Genomic DNA, 20,092 nt, shown 5'->3' with positions numbered 1-20,092 from the left:
TGTGTGTGTGTGTGTGTGTGATTTTCAAGGACTGAGAAAATAAACTGAAAATGAAAGGCAATGATATGATGCACTTTCATATAAAGTAGCCTTTGTTAAATGGACATTCTGTAAGGAATTCTTGCTTTTTGATGGCTAAGCATTTAATAGTTTTTTTCTTTAAGGTGCTTATTCCCCCCTAGAATTTTTCTCAGATTACTGTGTATTGTCCATCTACACAGCCCATCTGAATGATCTTTACTACGTCGTTGGCTTCAGTTTCTGTCATTTGTTAATGAAGCCCAAATCTTTATCTTTAGTCAACTTATTTTTGAACTTCAGATGGGATGTTCAGTTGCTTACTGAAAAGCTTCACCTAAATGTACCATATGGCAAAACTGAACTCCTCAACTCCTCACCCTTTCCCCTTAACTTTCCCTTGTTTACTATCCACTCAGGTGCTTAAGTCAAAATCTGAGTTTTAAGTAAAAAATCTGGCCTAAGACCACAATTCATATTGGTTATGTGCTTGTTGGAAAAGGATCCTGTACATAGATGGTGACTGAAAAATTTGAGGCTTTTTAAACCTAGCTTATGTACTATGATACAGGAATTTCGATGTTGTATGAAGCACATATGTATAGAAATAGTAAAGAACATTTTATAAGGTATGTGATATTTGGGATGTGCTAAGGGAACTACAGTAGTTTAGCAACCCTTGAGAGTTAGACCTTTTCTATCTTTTGTTTTTCATGCTCAAGCCTATAGAGGTTTGGACTACATGCATTCATCCAAATTTTAATCTGAAGGATGACAATTAGCCATATAGAATTCATCTGTCTATATTTTCTTTTTGTTCCCTCTTTCAAGTTTAATAGAAACAACAAAAGATCAAAAGTGATGCCCCACTACTGTATATATCAGTTGACCTGTCCCATAGCACAGCTCAGGCCACTCTCCTTGGAGGAAGAAAGCTGGCCTCCCCAAGCCCTGCAGCAAAGGCCTGTCCTGTCCTATACCACATCTACACTGAGTCTAGAGTTGTGTGTTTTAAGCATGACCACAATAATACAAACGAGCTTCTGTGTTCATGGCTGCCCTCTGCAGCCTGGCCCTAAAATGGGCCAGTGCTCACTTCTTCTTGGAGAAATATTCTTTGCTCTTCTGGATATCAGGCTTGATGGTACCACTGCCAGGTTTCCAGCCAGCTGGGCACACTTCCCCATGCTTGTCAGTTAACTGGAAGTCTAAGAGTCTCATCCACAGACTGGCCCACCAAGAGGACATTCACCATGATCTGCTGAAGGATACCTTTATCATCAGTGGTAAAGAGGTCTCTGAACACAATGTCTCCATCAGCCTCTAAGACTCCATAGTCCTGAGTGATGGTACGCTTGGAGTCGGATACCAAGGGCATGTTCGTGGGTCCCAGTCCTCCTTGTTTCTTGGGTGTGTTGGTCTATGCCAGGCAATAGAAATGAGAATCCACAGAAACACCAATCACTTGGCAGTTGAGTTTCTTAAACTCTTCTGCCCTGTCATTGAAAACAAGGATCTCTGCGCGGCACACAAAGATGGAGTGAAGAGGGTAAAAGAAGAATATGATCTATTTTCCTTTGTAGTTAGATAGACTGATGTCCTTGAACTGGCCATCTGGCATAACAACCATGGCTTTGAAGTTGGGGGCAGGATGCCCAACTTTGACATTTCCTGAACACGTCTTGCCATTGGCAGCTCTAAGAGCACTCCAAAGACCAGTCAGGAGGAAGACACTGTCTATATATTTCTTAATGCTTTGGTACTGTTACCAGTAGTAAAGCCCATTATTTTTTCTAGTTGGCACACAACGCCTTTCTTCTCCTCTTCACAGCTTTGTCAAAACCAGACATTATTCTACACTGGCCATGTGTCCAGTCCCACATGAATACTCGAAATCTTGATATTTTATTTTATTTATTTATTTTTTAAAAAATTTTAAATGTTTTTTTATTACATTATGTTAGTCACCATACAGTACATCCCTGGTTTCTGATGTAAAGTTCGATGGTTCATTAGTTGCGTATAACACCCAGTGCACCATGCAATACGTGCCCTCCTTACTACCCATCACCAGCCTATCCCATTCCCCCAGCCCCCTCCCCTCTGAAGCCCTCAGTTTGTTTCTCAGAGTCCATAGTCTCCCATGCTTCACTCCCCCTTCTGATTACCCCCCTTTCTAAATCTTGATATTTTAAATCAAATTTGATCAACTGCTTAGACTTAAGTATCTCCTGTCTCCTAATGTCATTTTTAATATAATTTTTATTTGGATTTTAGTATAACTTTATGATAATTTATGGTTCTCTGAGCTTTAATCCCTGGAAATAATTGCAGGAAAAATTTCTGTGGCTTAAATCTGGAAAATACTCCTTCTGTTGAAGATTTACCCATATATGCTACCATACTGAAAAAGTAAACTTGTGGGAAAATTATACTTGTTAAGCTTGTTTAATCCAGTGGTTGCCCTGTAACTTAAAAAAGTTCACATTTGTCATGCTCTTTACTCTTCAGTTTGAAAGACTTAGAACTTTAAAACTGATACTCACTTTAGTTAATTTCATGAATGCCTTTTCTATAGCACTGACTCAGAGAGGGAATCTTTTATGTGTATACTTTCCACTTGGGTACACTACATAAGAGTCTTTTTTTCTCTTTCTTAAAAAGCTTCCCTAATTGTTCACTATTGCTTTAGATGATTTCTGAAATTCCTTGACAATCAGTCTTAGGTGGGCTTGCTTTCTGAAGGTGAGACTTTCTCCTTTCACTGCCCACATTCAGACATTGCCAGATCTGTCTGTTGTATTTTTTTTGACTCTGCTTTTTCCTTTCCTTTTTTACTTTGCAGTCTTTGTCTTGCCAATGCTCTTTCAGCTTAATAGAATATTATTTTTGTGTTCCCACAATGACTTTATAAGAAAATGTATCCATTAGAGGATAGCCGTATACCTCAGAATGTTTCATTTAACAAATTATTTTGCATAGGTTTCCTTTAGCCTGAAATCTCTGCACATCAGATGGGTTCCAAATATCCTTGACTTTCCAGAAATGCCTCAGTTGTATAAAATAAAGCATATAAACAAGCTTACAAGCATGTGCTAACGTAATCACACTGAAGGAAGAATAGTGTTTTGGCAGAAAACTTTTTAATTAGTTGCTTTAGTAAAAACGGCTACAACTCCATCGTCTACTCAGCATAGAAAATGCACTTTGGTCTTTAGGTCAGCTCATACAAGACAATTAACTGGCAGGAAAGTCAGCACTCTTCACTGCATGGATACAACAATATCAGGGAAGTGTTAGAAGAACTTAAACTTCCCTAATGAGCTTCAGGGATTTAATGAGAAGATTTTCTGTTCTTGTATGATTAATATTGCCTGTGATAGAAAGAGGACTTGTCTATGTGCGTGTGTGAAGGAAATTTAGAGCAAAAGGGTTCAAGATAAATGATGAGGAGGAAGTTAAGAAGTGGTTAATCCCTCAGAGCCCAAAGGGGATTAATTATTGATAACCGGTAACCTCCACCAGCATGAGTCGTCTCTCCAAATAGTTATTACAGCCTACAATAAAATAGCAAACAACTCTTTTTAAACGACCAGCAGTTTAACCATTTATTTTCTGAATTTAGTCAACCAAGCAATCTGTGCTGGCAAGCTATACGAATATGTGAAAATTGTGAACCTATATCATATATTTAAAGGTACTATAATTATTTATAATTGGTCTTAGATTTTTTTCTTTATAAAAATAGACATTGTAAATCACTCAGTCAAAGTGGGTGAACTGACTCTGGGGGTCCATGTGATGCATGTTTGTGTAGGTACAAAGCTCTGTGTGGGGGTGGGTACGATTGGAAAGTCAGTAGATTAGAATGGGATGAAGAAGAAGAAAAAATAAGAAGAGATAGTTCAAAACAGTCACTGATATTAAGTAAAACATTATTAGTATATGTGGGCGTACATAATCACTTTTTTTGCACAAACACAAGTACCGGTCTCCCTTGCTTTCCTAAAGCTCACTTCTGCAAAAGACCTGCGTTCTTACCTGCTTTCACTAACCCCAAAGAAAGGCGAAGAGAATTTTCACTTTTACGCTATGGTGGTTGCTTCTTTGTTTATGTTGTTTCAGCTAATGAACGCTTTCACAGGAGCGCTCTACTCTCAGAGAGAGGGGAAAACCTGTCGTTTTTGAGTTACTGGTTTTCACTATCACTTATGCACTGAAGCAGACCGCACGATGGTAAGAAGTAGTGAGAATTTAGTGAGAGGAAGTGACTGGAAGTAATGAGAAGTAGTGAGGATGTTAAGGATGGTGAGAGAGGTTAGATACACGGAGATGGTCATCATGTTTCACTAGAGGTTAGCCATGGACGTGAGCAAAACCTGGATAGCAGGTTGATGGAGCCTAGGAGACTAGGATGGCTTTTTAAATTCTAACTGGGGAAACAGGAGTTATAGAGAAAAAGGAGTAAGAGCAGACGCAGAAGATGGAGGAGAGAACCATTTTGTTGCTGTTGTCAGCTGTCTCTGAATGTGTGTTGAGGAGGTTTTAATTTCTGCATTTAATTAATTTATTTAAAAAGCAGTTAAATTGGGGCACCTGGGTGGCTCAGTTGGCTAAGTGTCTGTCTTTAGCTCAGGTCATGATCCCAGGGTCCTGGGATCCAGCCCCACATTGGGCTCCCTGCTCAGCAGGGAGTTTGCTTCTCCCTCACCCACTCCTTCGCTTGTGTGCTCTCTCTCAGAATAAATAAAATCTTAAAAAAAAAAAATGAAGACAGGCGCCTGGGTGGCTCAGTTGGTTAAGCGTCTGCCTTTGGCTCAGGTCATGATCCGAGGGTCCTGGGATCGAGTCCCTCATCAGGCTCCTCACTCAACGGGGAGCCTGCTTCTCTCTCTGCTTGCCACTCCCCCTACTTGTGCGCTCTCTCACCCTCTTACTCTCTGATAAATAATAAATAAATAAATAAATAAATAAATAAATAAAATCTTAAAAAAACAAAGATGATACATAGAAAATAAAAAAAAAAAAGAAAGAAATGTTTCAATGGCCCACAGGCACACCTCTAACTTTCTGTATTTCAGACCCAATACGGGAGAGTTTGGGGTCCTTATACTGCAGCAAAAATTGGGGTGCATGCAGCCACACTGCCTGTGATGCCTGTGGAATGGATTTGTTGGACCAGGGGTGGTACACCACAAGGGATTGGATCTTATATACACTTTCTCTCCTTTCTTGCTATAAGTACATACGGTACCACTTGGTCTGGTGTACGTATTATCTGTTTAAGCAGCCCTGAATATTGCACTGGTCTCTTCCCTGGTGTCACTTATCTACCTTTTAAGCTTGGCTGCATTCATGTTATATTCTATTAAGCATAGTCTGACTACCCGGTGAATGGTGAAACAGAGTTTTTCCTTCTCAAGCTTCAATGAGAATTGTGCCATGGTTTGGAGGTAGGAGGAGAATTAGAAGTCATTAATCATCCATCAATACTGATTACCATTAAGAATGGTTGTTTCAGGTCGATCAGCTTATTGCTGCTTTAATATTTTTCTTAGGTCACAGAACATTGGTCAACCCAGCATCATCAGCTCAGTTGGCTGATTTCTGCCTTCGGTACAAACTTCTTAGATGGACCACACAGCCATTCCTCTCTTGGGTCTCATGGTCTTCCTCTCAAGAATTTTTCCAGGGTAACGGGTGAGTTTCCTCACTGCTCTGGATCTCCGGAGCTCTCTTATTTCACATTTACAGGAATCGCCAATCCACATCCTCTCTTAAGCTCTACTTTCCCCTTATTTATTTATTTTTTTTTACATTTGACATTGATTACCATTAAAACTAGAATCTGAATCATTACCAACAAAGATATTACCTATTTTTTCTTGAACCAAAGGGCATAATTTTAAAAACATTCCAGGAAGGCAGGGATGGTACACTGACTCTCTAGTATGGTGAAGAGAGAGGAGAGTAACAAAGGAGTCGTGAATTTTAAAATTATTTAAACATTCATATTCTGCCAAATTTGTATGTAAGTGTGCATGTTACTTTCACCAATTACAGTGATACAAATGGGTCTTAAGAAATAGCAAAAAACTGGGGCGCCTGGGTGGCACAGCGGTTAAGCGTCTGCCTTTGGCTCAGGTCATGATCCCGGTGTTATGGGATCGAGCCCCACATCAGGCTCCTCCACTAGGAGCCTGCTTCTTCCTCTCCCACTCCCCCTGCTTGTGTTCCCTCTCTCGCTGGCTGTCTCTATCTCTGTCAAATAAATAAATAAAATCTTAAAAAAAAAAAAAAAGAAATAGCAAAAAACTATTTTGTCAAATAGGAGTCAGGAGGTATGGAAATTCTCCCCATTTTAAGTGCTCCTGAATTACTGGCCTTTCTGTGGTTGAATTTATATTAACAAAGAGAATTGAATATTAAGGCAATTAATCAGACCGTTTGGCTTAAAAATAGCAATTGAAAAATAAGTGAAATTTCCTACAGAATTCTAGGGTTTGGTCTCAACATGGATAAGATTCATTAGGTAGATGCTTAGCCCTCTTCTTTGCTCTTCAGAAAAGATTTTTCTCTAATTGTCACTGTGTGTAAAGTAAAATGAAAATAGATAATACAAATATTCTGATTGATTAAAATTGTGTCTTCTAAGAAATATGTCAGGATTCAAGAATATCTTATTGCAGTTTGTTTTTTTCTTACTGTTTTTTTTTCAACCACCATCTTCTAATAACTCACAACTGCATTTTTTCTTGTTAGAACATGTCATCCAGCACTTTTTGATTACATGTTCTCAGATAATAGCTGGGGCAGATTGACCAAAGGAGAGCAATTTCTTTAATCAGGATAACATAATGATTCTATCACAAACTTTAGATAGGACTATGGATATCACCATTTTGGGGGGATCTATTAATAGCACTGTATCTGTAGTGGAATTGAAGATAGCACCTTCTTCAGGTCTCAATATAACTCTATAAAAGGCCATAACAATGCCTTTAGAATCAAATCCATTTGCTGTTCTACAGAAAAGCAAGTTTTCTAGTTACTTGGCCATAACCTGAGAACAGGGACTCTGCAAATATTAAGCAGTGGAACGTAGTGAACAGGATCTGAGAATTCTGCCTGGCCAAAGCCAGGGACCTTTAGCTTCTCTCTTGTTTTGAGTCATTTTATGGGCAACAGTTTCTTCACCGATGAAAAGAGGGAGTTGTCCAACACATTCTGGGGTCCTTCCAGTTCTAAAGTTCTTTGGCTTACTTACCTGCAGCCCAAGAGACGCCTTGAATCTGGCTGGTATGTAATAAGTATTTGATGATTATGACCGATGTTTGACTTCCAAGTGCAAAGTAGCACATGCTACATGGAAAGGCCGTGATATCCCAATATTTATAATTTGGGAAGCAGATTGATTTGGGAGCAATGTGATGAAAATAAATGAATTTTGATTACTTAGGTCAAAGAGAAATAGTTGTTATTTAAAAACAATCTGGGGGCACCTGTGCGGCTCGACTGGTTAAGCATCCGACTCTTGATTTTGGCTCAGGTCATGATCTCAGGGTTGTGAGATCAAGCCCCATGTCTGGCTGTGCTGGGTGTGGAGCCTGAGTAAAATTCTCTCTCTCCCTCTCCTTCTGCCCCCACTTAAAAAATAAAAAAAATAAATAAAAAATAAAAAATCTGAACTAAGTGAAAATAAAATACCGAATATACTAGTTGAAATATATTATTTTTTTTATCTTTGATAATATGCCAGATAAGTGGTTGCAATATGTTAAATGTAATGAATATATTTAAAAGAAGCCTTTTTAGCTATTTGAGGGGTTTATACTTTGTGACTATAACCAGTATATTCATTATTTAAAAAACATAAACTGAAAGAAACCAATATTTAGATAGGTAAGGAAACAGACTGCAGGTTTACATTTTCCTCTCAACAAGGCTACCAAATAGACTCACATATCATTATGTACTTGTATGACCACTAAAAGTTGAAATAGAAAAACATTACAGTATGCTTTTAGTTAACATTTCTTACGTTTACAGAATGAATTGACATTTTCTTGTCTATGGAGTTACTAATAGTAGTTGATGTCCTTTGAGTACTTGTACTGCTCTAAATAATTACCTATATTTACTCTTTAATCCTCGTAACAACACTATAAACTACTTACTATTACTATCATTATCTCCATCTTGCCGGTGAGGAAATTGAGGACCAGAGATGTTCATTAATTTGCTTAAAGGCACACAACCAGTAAGTGGTAAGCCCAAGATTTAAACCCCAGTATTCTGGTTTTATGCTCTTAACCAACTGTGATATTGGAATCTTGTCATGATGACTTCCGAGAGCATTACTAAATTATATGAAATGTATTATGTCCTTATTTATTCACAAGTTTACTAAGGAAAAAATTCACCTTTCCATGTCTTCAAATGAATGTATAATTTTCTCCTTCATCCACATCTACAATTTCTATTTCTTTATCCTTTGTAAAACTAAGAAGCTGTGATATTAACTTTTTCTTTGTTTCAATCTGAGACTCTAATTCAATTATATGATTTGCTAGCCTGTGTGCTAGATTATATCAATGCTTTTTATCTTTTGCTTTTAACAGGTAGGGAACCAATTTGTGGTAAATTGCTGTGGACTGAAAACTATGTGCCCTGTGAAGTTATAAGCAGCCCATCTATTTTTATTTTCATTCTTTCAGGAGGCCTTAGTTAGTTATGTTAACATTATCTCAGCCCAGAATGTGTTCCCTTTAGAAGCCATCAGATCATCTGTTTCACTCAAGCAGCCAACATTCAGTCACATGTTAATATTACTTCACTTCTTATTCAGAGGTCTAAAACATCTATCTCTTTCACTCTCTTTCAAAACCTTAAATAGGGGGCGCCTGGGTGGCTCAGTCGTTAAGCGTCTGCCTTCGGCTCAGGGCGTGATCCCGACGTTATGGGATCGAGCCCCACATCAGGCTCTTCCACTAATGAGCCTGCTTCTTCCTCTCCCACTCCCCCTGCTTGTGTTCCCTCTCTCGCTGGCTGTCTCTCTCTCTGTCAAATAAATAAATAAAACCTTTAAAAAAAAAAAAACCTTAAATAGGACTGACAATTATAATGATGTGTCTCGTGATACAAAGTGTAATAAATGGTAAATAAGTCACGAATAGTAATCACATAAAAGAAAGAAGGCTGAGAAAAAAAAAAAAAACCAGTCAGGTAGTATACAATAGTTTCTTCTTTCAGTCAGGGAAATAAATACTTGTTTGCAATAGCATCTAACTATTATAAGATCCTTTAAGGACAATTCCTACTGCAAAGTGAGAACGTTTGAAGTGCCATTTAAATAATTCAGCACTTCTGGCCTGTGAAAATAGATAAGCTTCCGGGATTCTTCCTGTGGAAGATAAACCTAATGAAAACAAAAAAGCCTTTAAAAAAGTACATTGGTAGACGTATCTTAGCAGGCAGACGCTTGGTTTTTTAGTGCTGGACAAATAGGCATGTGTCCTTGATTTAATGGCTGTGTCTCTGTACTCAACTGAAATTCAGAGGGTCACACTGATACATGGTGAGATGAGAAATTATACATCTTTCAGTGAGTGAATCCTTATCGAAATCAGTGCCTTGAAAAATTACAATGTTTTGATTTGATCATCTAAAACTTAAGTTGTATCGTTTTAGTCCTATCCACACTTATTCAGGATATATATGAAATTGTTCCATGAAAATGTGACAATTTTTGGTTAGAATTTTGTCTCTCCGAGTTGTGTTTATTCTAGAAATCATATTGCTCAATGCTTTTGTAAGTAGTGAAGAGCATAGAAGTACACATCAGTTAGGATGCTGTGTGGAACAAGTGATTGAGAAATTGACGGAAGCCAGTTTAAAAATAAGAAAATGTATTGCCTGTGCTGGATGGCCTCGAGCTAGGTTGATCCAGCAGCTCAATCTTCTCATCAAGGATCCAAGTTCTGTTCGCCTCTCCACTCTGCTCGCTGCAACAACAGCTTTACACACAGGTTGGTTTTCTTATGATTGTGAGGTACCTGCTGTTTTTTGTTCTTGTCCTGGTGTGTGTGTGTGTGTGTGTGTGTGTGTGTGTGTGTGTGTGTGAGAGAGAGAGAGAGAGAGAGAGAGAGAGAGAGAGAGAGGCTTTCTCTGTGACTACTTGAATTAAACAGGGATTATTTAGGAAAGAGGAGAGAGGAAGAAAGGATGCTGGGTGATTATCAGTGTCCAACACAGGAAAGCAATGTAAGAGAACAGAAACATATCATTATGTTTTAGTGAGACATTTTTGCGGATGGCACCTTCTAATAAAGTTTGACTCCATTTGGATTAGTATTACTTCGAGCAATATTCAAAATCATGTTGAAAAAAATTAATATGTTCCCTGATTATTACTTCCTTTTTGAAATTCAGTTATGACCACATAATGGGGAGGCTCTAAATTCTGAATTACATAACTGAAAACCATAAACTTTTACATTTTTTAAAAAATGTGAAGTAATTTTATGAATTTGTGGGCTTTCATTGTATTTACTTCTTGTGGAAGAGATTCCTGCTTATTCTCTCAAGTTTTAGTTGGGCTATGGTTGCTTAGAATAAACACTGCTTGGCAGCCTCCCTTGCAGCTAGGTGGGGTCATTGATAAATGTCTTCCATTGGGATGTGAGAGGAAGTCATGTGTGCAACTTCCATTTTATGCTTTAAAGGGAAAGTACAAGGCATGATGGATGGTAAAAACAAGAAAAAAAGGAACCTAGACATCTGGTCACTTTAAGCAGAAGATCTAATGAGTCAGCCTAGATACTGACATCTGACTTGTATAAGTGGGTTTTCATTTAGACTAAACTCACATCCTAATACATTAGATAGCCAAGATCAGTATACTATCAAGATCGGGGCGCCTGAGGGGCTCAGTCAGTTAAACATCTGCCTTCAGCTCAGGTCATGATCCCAGGGTCCTGGGATTGAGCCCACGTCAGGCTCCTTGCTCAACAGGGAGCCTGTTTCTCCTTCTCCCTCTGCCTGCTGCTCCCCTGCTTGTGCACGCTCTCTCTCTCTCTAATAAATCAATAAAATCTTTAAAAAATATATATATACTATCTAGAAATAAGGTGTGATTCCTTGTAACTAGGAACTGGATGACAATCCTTCTGGGTACAATATAAAATGTACTGTTTGTTTTTGAATATTATTAGGAGGGAGTAGCATTATATGGAGCTCCCAATATTTTTATTTTGATCTTGCAGTTTTTTATGCACACAGCAGATTTAACTGTTTTGAATGAATTTACTCATTTTAAGCAATTAACATCCAATCACTTTACTTAAAATAATCAAACCGTTTGTGTATATATATATATATATACAGCATACATCTCCACTGTTTACCGTCTCAAAGCATTTTAACAAGCTATTGTGCTGGCAGAATTAATTAGATCTGAAAACTGGTATAATAAAAACAATAAAAACTATAAGAATGCATTAAAATAGAATACCAAAATAATAGAATGTAAGGTTTCTAAAGTTGTATTTGACTAGTCAAATGTTCCTTAATAACTGGATGCATGAGAATACATTGTTCATTATAATATTAAAGGAATGTAATGAAATGAAAATTGAGGCAATAGAGAACTCAGTATGCACAATTATTTTAAATTTAAAATCTTCCCCATAATGAACATAGCTAAAAACACAGAAGACAAATGATAGAGAAATTAGAAGCAATTATCAAAGGAATTCTCAGCAGAAATTTCTGATTTAAATTAAAGCCTATGATTAAAAATCTCCTGCCTCTTTGTCCTTCTCCACTCTTCCCACAATCCACTACTACAGCACCTTGCAACTTAATTTCTTTTCCTCAAAGGCACTCATGCTACGTCTGATCCATAACAAGAATGAACATATCAAATTTAGGTCTTTCTGGTTTCTGCTTCTATATGGGCTAATGCTTAATTTTAAAAAGAACAAAGATGGAAAGACTAGTGAATAGAGGCCATGAAAAGTGGAATTATTTTGCACTTACATAACTCCGTTAATTTTGTAAATGAAAAAGGGAAACTTTCCAAATTATTTTTATTGAGATTTGAAATATAGCACAGTATATTTTGGTGGCTGGAGCTGACTTACCACTATTTAGGTATCCTAAACATTTAAAAGATTATAGTGCATTGTCTCCAGATATGATTCATTTATTCATTCAAAACTGATTTTGAGGGGCGCCTGGGTGGCATAGCGGTTAAGCATCTGCCTTCAGCTCAGGGCGTGATCCCGGTGTTACGGGATCGAGCCCCACATCAGGCTCTTCCGCTATGAGCCTGCTTCTTCCTCTCCCACTCCCCCTGCTTGTGTTCCCTCTCTCACTGGCTGTCTCTATCTCTGTCGAATAAATAAATAAAATCTTTAAAAAAAAAGCTGATTTTGAACATCTGCTCAGGTATTGTTCTAGGTGCTGGAGACAAACAGAACGAGAAGTGACTTGTTCTTATGTTTATATTCTGGTGATTAAAATCAATATACATCATAAAACAAGTATGGGTCAATTCAACAAAGTTGTATTTTTTTGATGAATCCTATTTTGATTCTTTGGGAAATATCAAATTCCTTAAAAATAGCTTTCTTTTGTTACTAAAATGTGTTTTTTTTTTTTGGTGCATGTCCTTAAATTTCATACTGTCTATTATACACTGATACCATTTATTTGCTGAATCTTTGGTCATTTTCGGAAGTCACTGATAATTAGTTATTTTTTAAAATAGTAATCAAAAACCCTTCATCTAATATATTTATCTTCCCTTTGGGTGGAGTTGTATTTTATAAAAGATCCAAAATGACCAATTCACAAAGAAATCTTGGGAAATATAAAGTGATTTTAAAAGTTGAAACCATTAATTGTGGTTTTTTGGAGGATACTGTTTGCTAGTTTTGTTTGGGATTCTGCATTTTTATATTTACATAATTCAGTGTGTACTCTAGGAGGACATATCTTAGAAAATTTTTCAATGTAATATCTGAAACATACAAAATAATCTATGTAGTATAAAACCACTATTAACTATACAATAAAAATAGTAAGAATGTAACATCCTATTTAAAAACTAGATCATTATATTATATAAATAGTTTAAAGGAAAAGTAATTGTGTTTGGAGATTTTTTTCAGTTCATGTCCTCCTTCTGGTATTTTAACTGCCATCTATACAATATTATGAGTGTTATCTTCAGAGATATTTAGTCATATTCTCTTTTTTAAATGCTAACATTTTAGTTTGCAGTAATTCCAAATGTATGAATATATGGCAAGAACAGTATAAATAACTTTTTTTAGTTGAAGTGTAGTTAAATACAATATCATATTAGTTTCAGGTGTACAGCACAGTGATTTGACATTTATGTATATTGTGAAATGATCACCATAATGCATCTAGTTACCAGCTGTCACCATACAGAGTTAACACAATGTTATTGACTACATTCCCCATGATCTACAATACATCCCATGACTTATTTGTTTTATAACTAGGAGTTTGTACCTTTTCACCCATTTCCCTCCCACCGCCTGCCCTCTTCTCCTCTGGCAACCATTAGTCTGTTCTCTAGGAGTCAGGCTTTGTTTTGCGTGTTTGTTTTTTAGATTTCACACGTGAGTGAAATAATTTTGTTTTTCTCTGAGTTATTTCCCCTAGTATAAAACCCTCAAGGTCTATCCATATTGCTGCAAATGGCAAGATTGCGTTCTTTTTTGTGGCTAATACTCCATTGTACATACATACCGTATCTTTGTCCATTCATCTGTTGCTAGACACTTAGGTTGCTTCCGTGTCTTGGCTATTACAAGTAATGCTGCAATGAACATAGGGGTGCATATATTTTTCACGTTAGTGTTTTCATTTTCTTCAAACGAATACCCATAAATGGAATTGCTGGATCATATGGTAGTTCTGTTTTTAATTTTTTGAGGAACCTTCAGATTGTTTTCCATAGCGGCCGCACCCATTTACATTCCCACTCACAGTGCACAAGGATTCTTTTTGTCAACACTTATGTTTTATCTTATCGATTTTAGCCATTCTCACAGGTGTGAGGTGATGTTTTATTGTGATTTTTGTATTTCCCTGAAGATTAATGATATTGAGCATCTTTTCATGTGTTTTTGGGCATCTGTATGTCTTTTTTTGAAAAACGCCTTTTCAGATCTTCTGCCCATTTTTTTTTTATCAGACTATTTTTTTCTTTTGCTTTTGAGTTGTATCAGTTCTCTCTATATTTTGGATATTAGCTACCTATCAGATATATCATTTGCAAATATTTTTTCCCATTCAGTAGGTCGCCTTTTCATTTTGCTGATCGTTTCCTTTGCTGCGCAAAAGCCTTTTAGTTTGGTATAGTCCCAGTACTTTAATTTTGCTTTCGTTGCACTTGCTGATGGAGTCAGGCCCCCCAAAAATGTCACTAAGACCTATGATAAGTTGCTTACCACTTATGTTTTCTTCTAGGAGTTTTATAGTTTTAGGTCTTGAATCAAGTCTTTAATGCAGTTTGAGCTGAATTTGTATAGTGTGTGAGATAGTGGTACAGTTTCCTCCTTTTGCACGTGGCTGTCCAGTTTTCCCAATGCCATTTAAGAGACTGCATCCCCCATTGTATATTCTTGCCCCCTTTTCTGTAGATTAATTTATCATATATGTGTGAATTTATTTCTGGACTATTTGTTCAATGTGCCTGTTTTTGTGCCGGTACCAGCCTGTTTTGAACTATAGTTTTGTAGTATTGTTTGAAATCTGGGAGCACGATAGCTTTGTTCTTTCTCAATATTGCTTTGGTTATTCTGGGTCAAATTTTAGGATTATTTGTTCTAGTTCTGTGAAAAATGCCATTGGTATTTTGATAGGGATTATATTAAATCTGTAGATTTCTTTGGGTAGTAAGGACATTTTAACAACATTAATTTTTCCAATTATGAGCATGGAATATCTTTTTATTTATTTGCACTTTCTTCAATTTTTTAAAATTAAAATCTTACAGTTTTTATCATATGGATCTTTTACTTTCTTGGTTAAATTTATTCCTAAGCATATTGTTTCAATGTTATTGTGAATGGAATAGTCTTTTTCAGATGTTTTATTGTTAGTATATAGAAACAATTGATTTCTGTATGTTGATTTTGTATCCTGCAATGAATGCCATTTTATTAATTATTTGATGGCAGTTTTGTCCCTTGTTCCTTTCTTCCTCTTGCCATGTTTTGGGAAATGATTTTCTGTAGAGGTTGTGCTTTGATTCTGTTCTCTTTATTTTTGTGACTCTCCTGTAGGTTTTTGCTATTTAGCAATAACCATGAGGCTTACATTAAACATTTTGTAAGTATAATAGTCTATTTTATGTTGATAACAAGTTAACTTCAGTTGCATACAAAAACTCTGCCCTTTTCCTCCCCCAAATGTTTTTAATGCCACTATGTATCTCTTTTTATATTGTGTATTTATTAACAAATTATTGTAGCTATAGTTATTTTCAATACTTTATCATTTAAACTTTATACTAAAGTTAAATGGTGAAATGCCACCACTTCATACCATACAGTATAGTTTGGGTGTATCCTAAATTTGACTATATACTTACCTCTATCAGAGCGTTGTATATTTTCATATGTTTTTATGTTATTTTTAGCTTCCTTTCATTACAGCTTGAGGAACTCTAGCATTTCTTGTAAGGCAAGTCCAGTGGTAATGAATTCCCTCAGCTTTTGTTTGTCTGGGAAAGTCTTTATCTTTCCTTCATTGCTGAAGGATAGTTTTGCCAGGTAAAGTGTTCTTGGTTGGCAGGTCTTTTTTCTTTCAGCCCTTTGACTATATCATACTCTTTTCCAGCCTGTAAGATTTCTGCTGAGAAATCTGCTGATAGCCTTACAGAGGTTCCCTTGAAAGTTATAAACTTTTTCTCTTGTTGTTTTTAAGATTCTCTCTTTGTTTTTGTTCACAGTTTTATTATAATGTGTCTTGGACAAGGTTTCTTTTAGTTGATTTTGTTTGGTCACATACAAGCTTCATGAACTTGGATATCCAAGTCTCTCTGCAGATTTGGGAAGTTCTTGATCATTATTTCTTTAAATAAGTTTTCTTTTCCCCTTCTTTCTCTTTTCTCCAGAACTCCAACGAGTCATAAATTGGTCCTTTTGATATATTTCATAGATAAAGTAGGCTTTCTTCACTCCTTTTCATTTCTTTTTAATTGTTTTCCTCTGAGTGGATAATTTCAAAGTTCTATCTTCAGTCTCACAGATGTTTTCTTCTGCTAGATCAAGTCTGATAGCAATGCTTTCTATGGCATTTTTCATTTCATTCACTGTGTTCTTCAGTTTTGAAATTTGGTCCTTTTTTACCTCTTTGTTAAACTTCTCATTTTTTTTACCTATATTATTTTCTTGATCTCATTGGATTGTCTTTCTGTGTGTTTTGGTAGCTCATTGAGTTTCCCTAAAACAGCTATTTTGAGATCTTTATCTGCAGACCGTATCTTAAGGTGCAGAAGTCTTTGTGTTCAGTTACCAGAAGGTTGTCATTGTTTGATGGTATCATGCTACCTTGTGTGTGTGTGTGTGTGTGTGTGTGTGTGTTCTTTGAAGTCTTGCATTGCTTTCTTCACATTTGAAGTACCAGTTACCTTCTCCAGTCTTTACTGTCTTTGGAAAGAGATACCTTCTGTTACCCCTGCTGAGATTCTGAGGCTATCTTGAACTTCTGTGGGTACACCTGCTTCATGCTTCTTGCTCACTCTTGTGGCAGAATTCTTAAGTTTATATGCCTTCTCTGGAACCAGCAATGGACAAGGCTGAGGGTTTTATTTTGTTTTGTTTTCCCAAAGATGGGATCAAGGCTTGATTTTGTGGCGTCTTCTGGCCTGCAGATTCAGCTGGCTTTCTGTTCTTGCTCACTAGCTGTTTTACAAAGCTCACTCATTCTGCTGCCGACAGCATACCCAGGGAGCTGGCCGTGGGATGGGAGTGTGTGTGGTTGAGGCATATGGAACACTGTGGGTACCTGTGGGCCATCTGGGGGATCTGCAGGTGAAATATTCCCAGCAGCTCATGGAAGTGCTTCTTGATAGCATGGGTGATACCGTTAGCATCCATATCTCTCTGATGTCCTCCAAGAGTTCGATCTGCTACTCCCCCACCTCTTCCAGTTCCTCATCATGTAAGTCACGATTCAGTACTCTGGATGGCTTGAGAGTGAAATGAGCCTCTTTGGCAGTGTCCCACACAACCGGAGAAGCTGGGTGCTCATTCACACACTCTCCCTTTTCCTCTGGGATAAATCATGGGTCCAGGAAGAACTTTCTTCACCCTAAGCCATGACATCTTAGGGGAAGAGTAATATAGGTAAAGTCAAAGAGAAAGAGTATGCGAGCAGAGGGAAGGGGCAGGGGGAGAGGGAGAGAATCTCAAGCCGACTCTGTGCTGAGTGTAGAGCCCAACTCTCTCTCTCTCTCTCTCTCTCTCTCTCGAGAATAACGGAGTGTTGGAACTTCTCTGGAAACCCGGATGTCCACAAAGGCTCTCTCATCCACGGGTGATTGCCAAAGTCATTGTTCTCTATGGGCTCCTGGACCATGGCTGACATAAGATATATTAAAGGTGGTTACTTATTTTCTCTTATAAATGACTACTTTAATTTCTTGCTTGATTCTTTTGGAATTTTTGGTGGAAACTCTAAAAAATCCACAAATAATGCTTATTGTGAAACTTTCTCCCCTATGGTATAAAAACATTTTTTATTTTGTTTTATTTGTATATCAATTAGCTCCTCAAGAAAACGTGTTGATTTTGTTGATTGTTGATGTTGATTCTGACTTTAGACTGAAATACCTCATGTGCTTTATTTATTTTTTTATTGTTTATTTTTTTTCTTAAAGATTTCATTTATTTATTTGAGAGAGAGACAGAGAGAGTGAGAGAGAGAGAGAACACGAGTGGGGTGAAGGGCAGAGGGAGAAGCAGTCTCCCCACCGAGCAGGGAGCCTGATGCAGGGCTCCATCTTGGGACTCCGGGATCATGACCTGAGCTGAAGGCAGACACTTAACTGAGTCACCCAGGCGCCCCTATTTGTTTATTGTTTTTTTAAAAAATGATTTATTTATTTATTTTAGAGAGAGAGAGTGTGCGAGTAGAGGGAGGGGCAGAGGGAGAGGGAGAGAATCTCACGTACACTCTGCTGAGTGCAGAGCCCAACTCGGGGCTTGATCTCATAACCCTGAGATCATGACCTGAGCCAAAACCAAGAGTTGGACACTTAACTGACTGAGCCACCTGAGTGTCCCATAAATGCCTCATGTGTTTTATTAAGACCAATGTTTATTCTTTATTTTTGTATACTTTAAAAATATTAAGGCATTTTCATTCTATCCTAATTTATTTAGGACATTTAAAAGACAAATTTAAAGACATTTTAAAATTAAGACTACGTGTTCATGTTTATAAAATGTATTTTCAGCATCTATGTCCATAATGGACTGTGTAGCTTTTTTCATATTATCTTTTAGTGTAACGTATTTCCTTTTTTTGATGAATGCATGCAATTCACCTATAAAACTACCTGCAACTGGTTCATCTTAGAGGATATATACTGTACAAATGCTTCAATTACTTTTACGTAATTTTTTCTCCTTTTAGTCACTTAATTTTTTTCTTAAAAGCATCTATTTTCTAGTATTGGCATACCATTTCATATAGGATTTATTTCATAGTGGCAGCAAGGTAGTGTCAGTTTTCCTGCCACAGAGAATAGGAACAATGTCTTAATTACCTCTGATTCTTTTAAAGCCTTAGAATAGTGCCTTTCATATTGTAGGCTCTTAATGACCATGTGTTGTATTTGAGGTATAGTCTGAGAAAAATATTATAGTGAAGCCTTCCCACATTTGAACCTTTACACTTGTACAAGTCTTAGAATAGGAAAGTGAATTTCTGATGGCAAAGTTTTAATATTTAATGAATGTATTTAGGGTATGTAAAATATGTTAGAGAATATACATCTATTATAGTTAAAGGAGTACAAAGATGCTTATCTTACTTTAAAGGTAATTATGTGGAAAAAAAAATAGCATTCAGAAAGTGTAAAAAAACTTTCCACATTTTCAGTGTATAATTAACCAACCTCTCCACATTTATTCCGAAAAGAAAGTATTAAACCACTTGTAAATAATGGTAGTCTTACTTTTTATATGCTTATAGGTCAATAATCTGAACATAAATTTTCTCCTCTTCTTAGTTAAACAAGTTTGTTTTTGAGATGGTACAGAGACAGGTACCATTACCATGCTGCAGTTCCATTTTCTATAGATGTGAATGTATTAAAGTAAAACATGGAGGAAAAACGAAGAGTTCCACTAGTATTGAAAACTGTATTGCATGGAAATGAAATCAATATGTGGCTTTTAAAAACACAACATGGTGACGGCAGAGAAGTGACATCTGAGTGCATTCCAGGAACAGCACAGAAGTAGTAGGTGTCTATTAAAATATCAGTTATAGGTAGAAGAGATAAGAACATATCCTTGGTACATGTTGATTGCCTGATGTTCTGTCCTTTGATTTCTTGGGATTAATAATTCCAGTAAGGAAGAGGCTTTTGTAAAAATAAGTAAATAGGACAGATTTTAAGAAAATATAGAGTGATTTTTCTCCCTTATTTGAAATGGACTTGGTTGTACCTTGTATATTTTTGAGCTGCTAGAGTGATATGCTCCCATGTCATCTAGGTTAATTTAGTACTCAATAATTAAATGCCGGTAATAACACCTTCCTTTTAAGGACAATTCAGGTATTTAATGATGCCATAGAGAAACCATGAAACAAAACATGCAGGTATTAAATAGGAAGAAATAAACTCAGCCCTCAATATTTAGGAACTCAGATGATGTCAGTAGGTATCTTACCAACATGTCCCCTGATGGTCCTTTCAAAGGTTGTGATAGATGATAGAAGAATGAGAAAAAAGGTCAGAGAACAATTTTGTTAGTATAAGTAAGACAAAGGGTAATAGTAAAAACTAACAGCAATG

General features: G+C 36.7%; 1 pseudogene; it reads right to left on the bottom strand.

Moving 5' to 3' along the window:
• Window positions 1–1,110: 1,110 nt before the first annotated feature.
• LOC113266054 (peroxiredoxin-1-like) overlaps window positions 1,111–20,092 on the bottom strand; it is a 59,514-nt pseudogene continuing 40,532 nt past the window's right edge.

The sequence above is a fragment of the Ursus arctos genome, unplaced genomic scaffold (genome assembly GCF_023065955.2).
Source record: "Ursus arctos isolate Adak ecotype North America unplaced genomic scaffold, UrsArc2.0 scaffold_37, whole genome shotgun sequence".
Classification (NCBI taxonomy): Eukaryota; Metazoa; Chordata; class Mammalia; order Carnivora; family Ursidae; genus Ursus; species Ursus arctos.
This window is presented reverse-complemented; position numbering and strand designations above follow the sequence as displayed.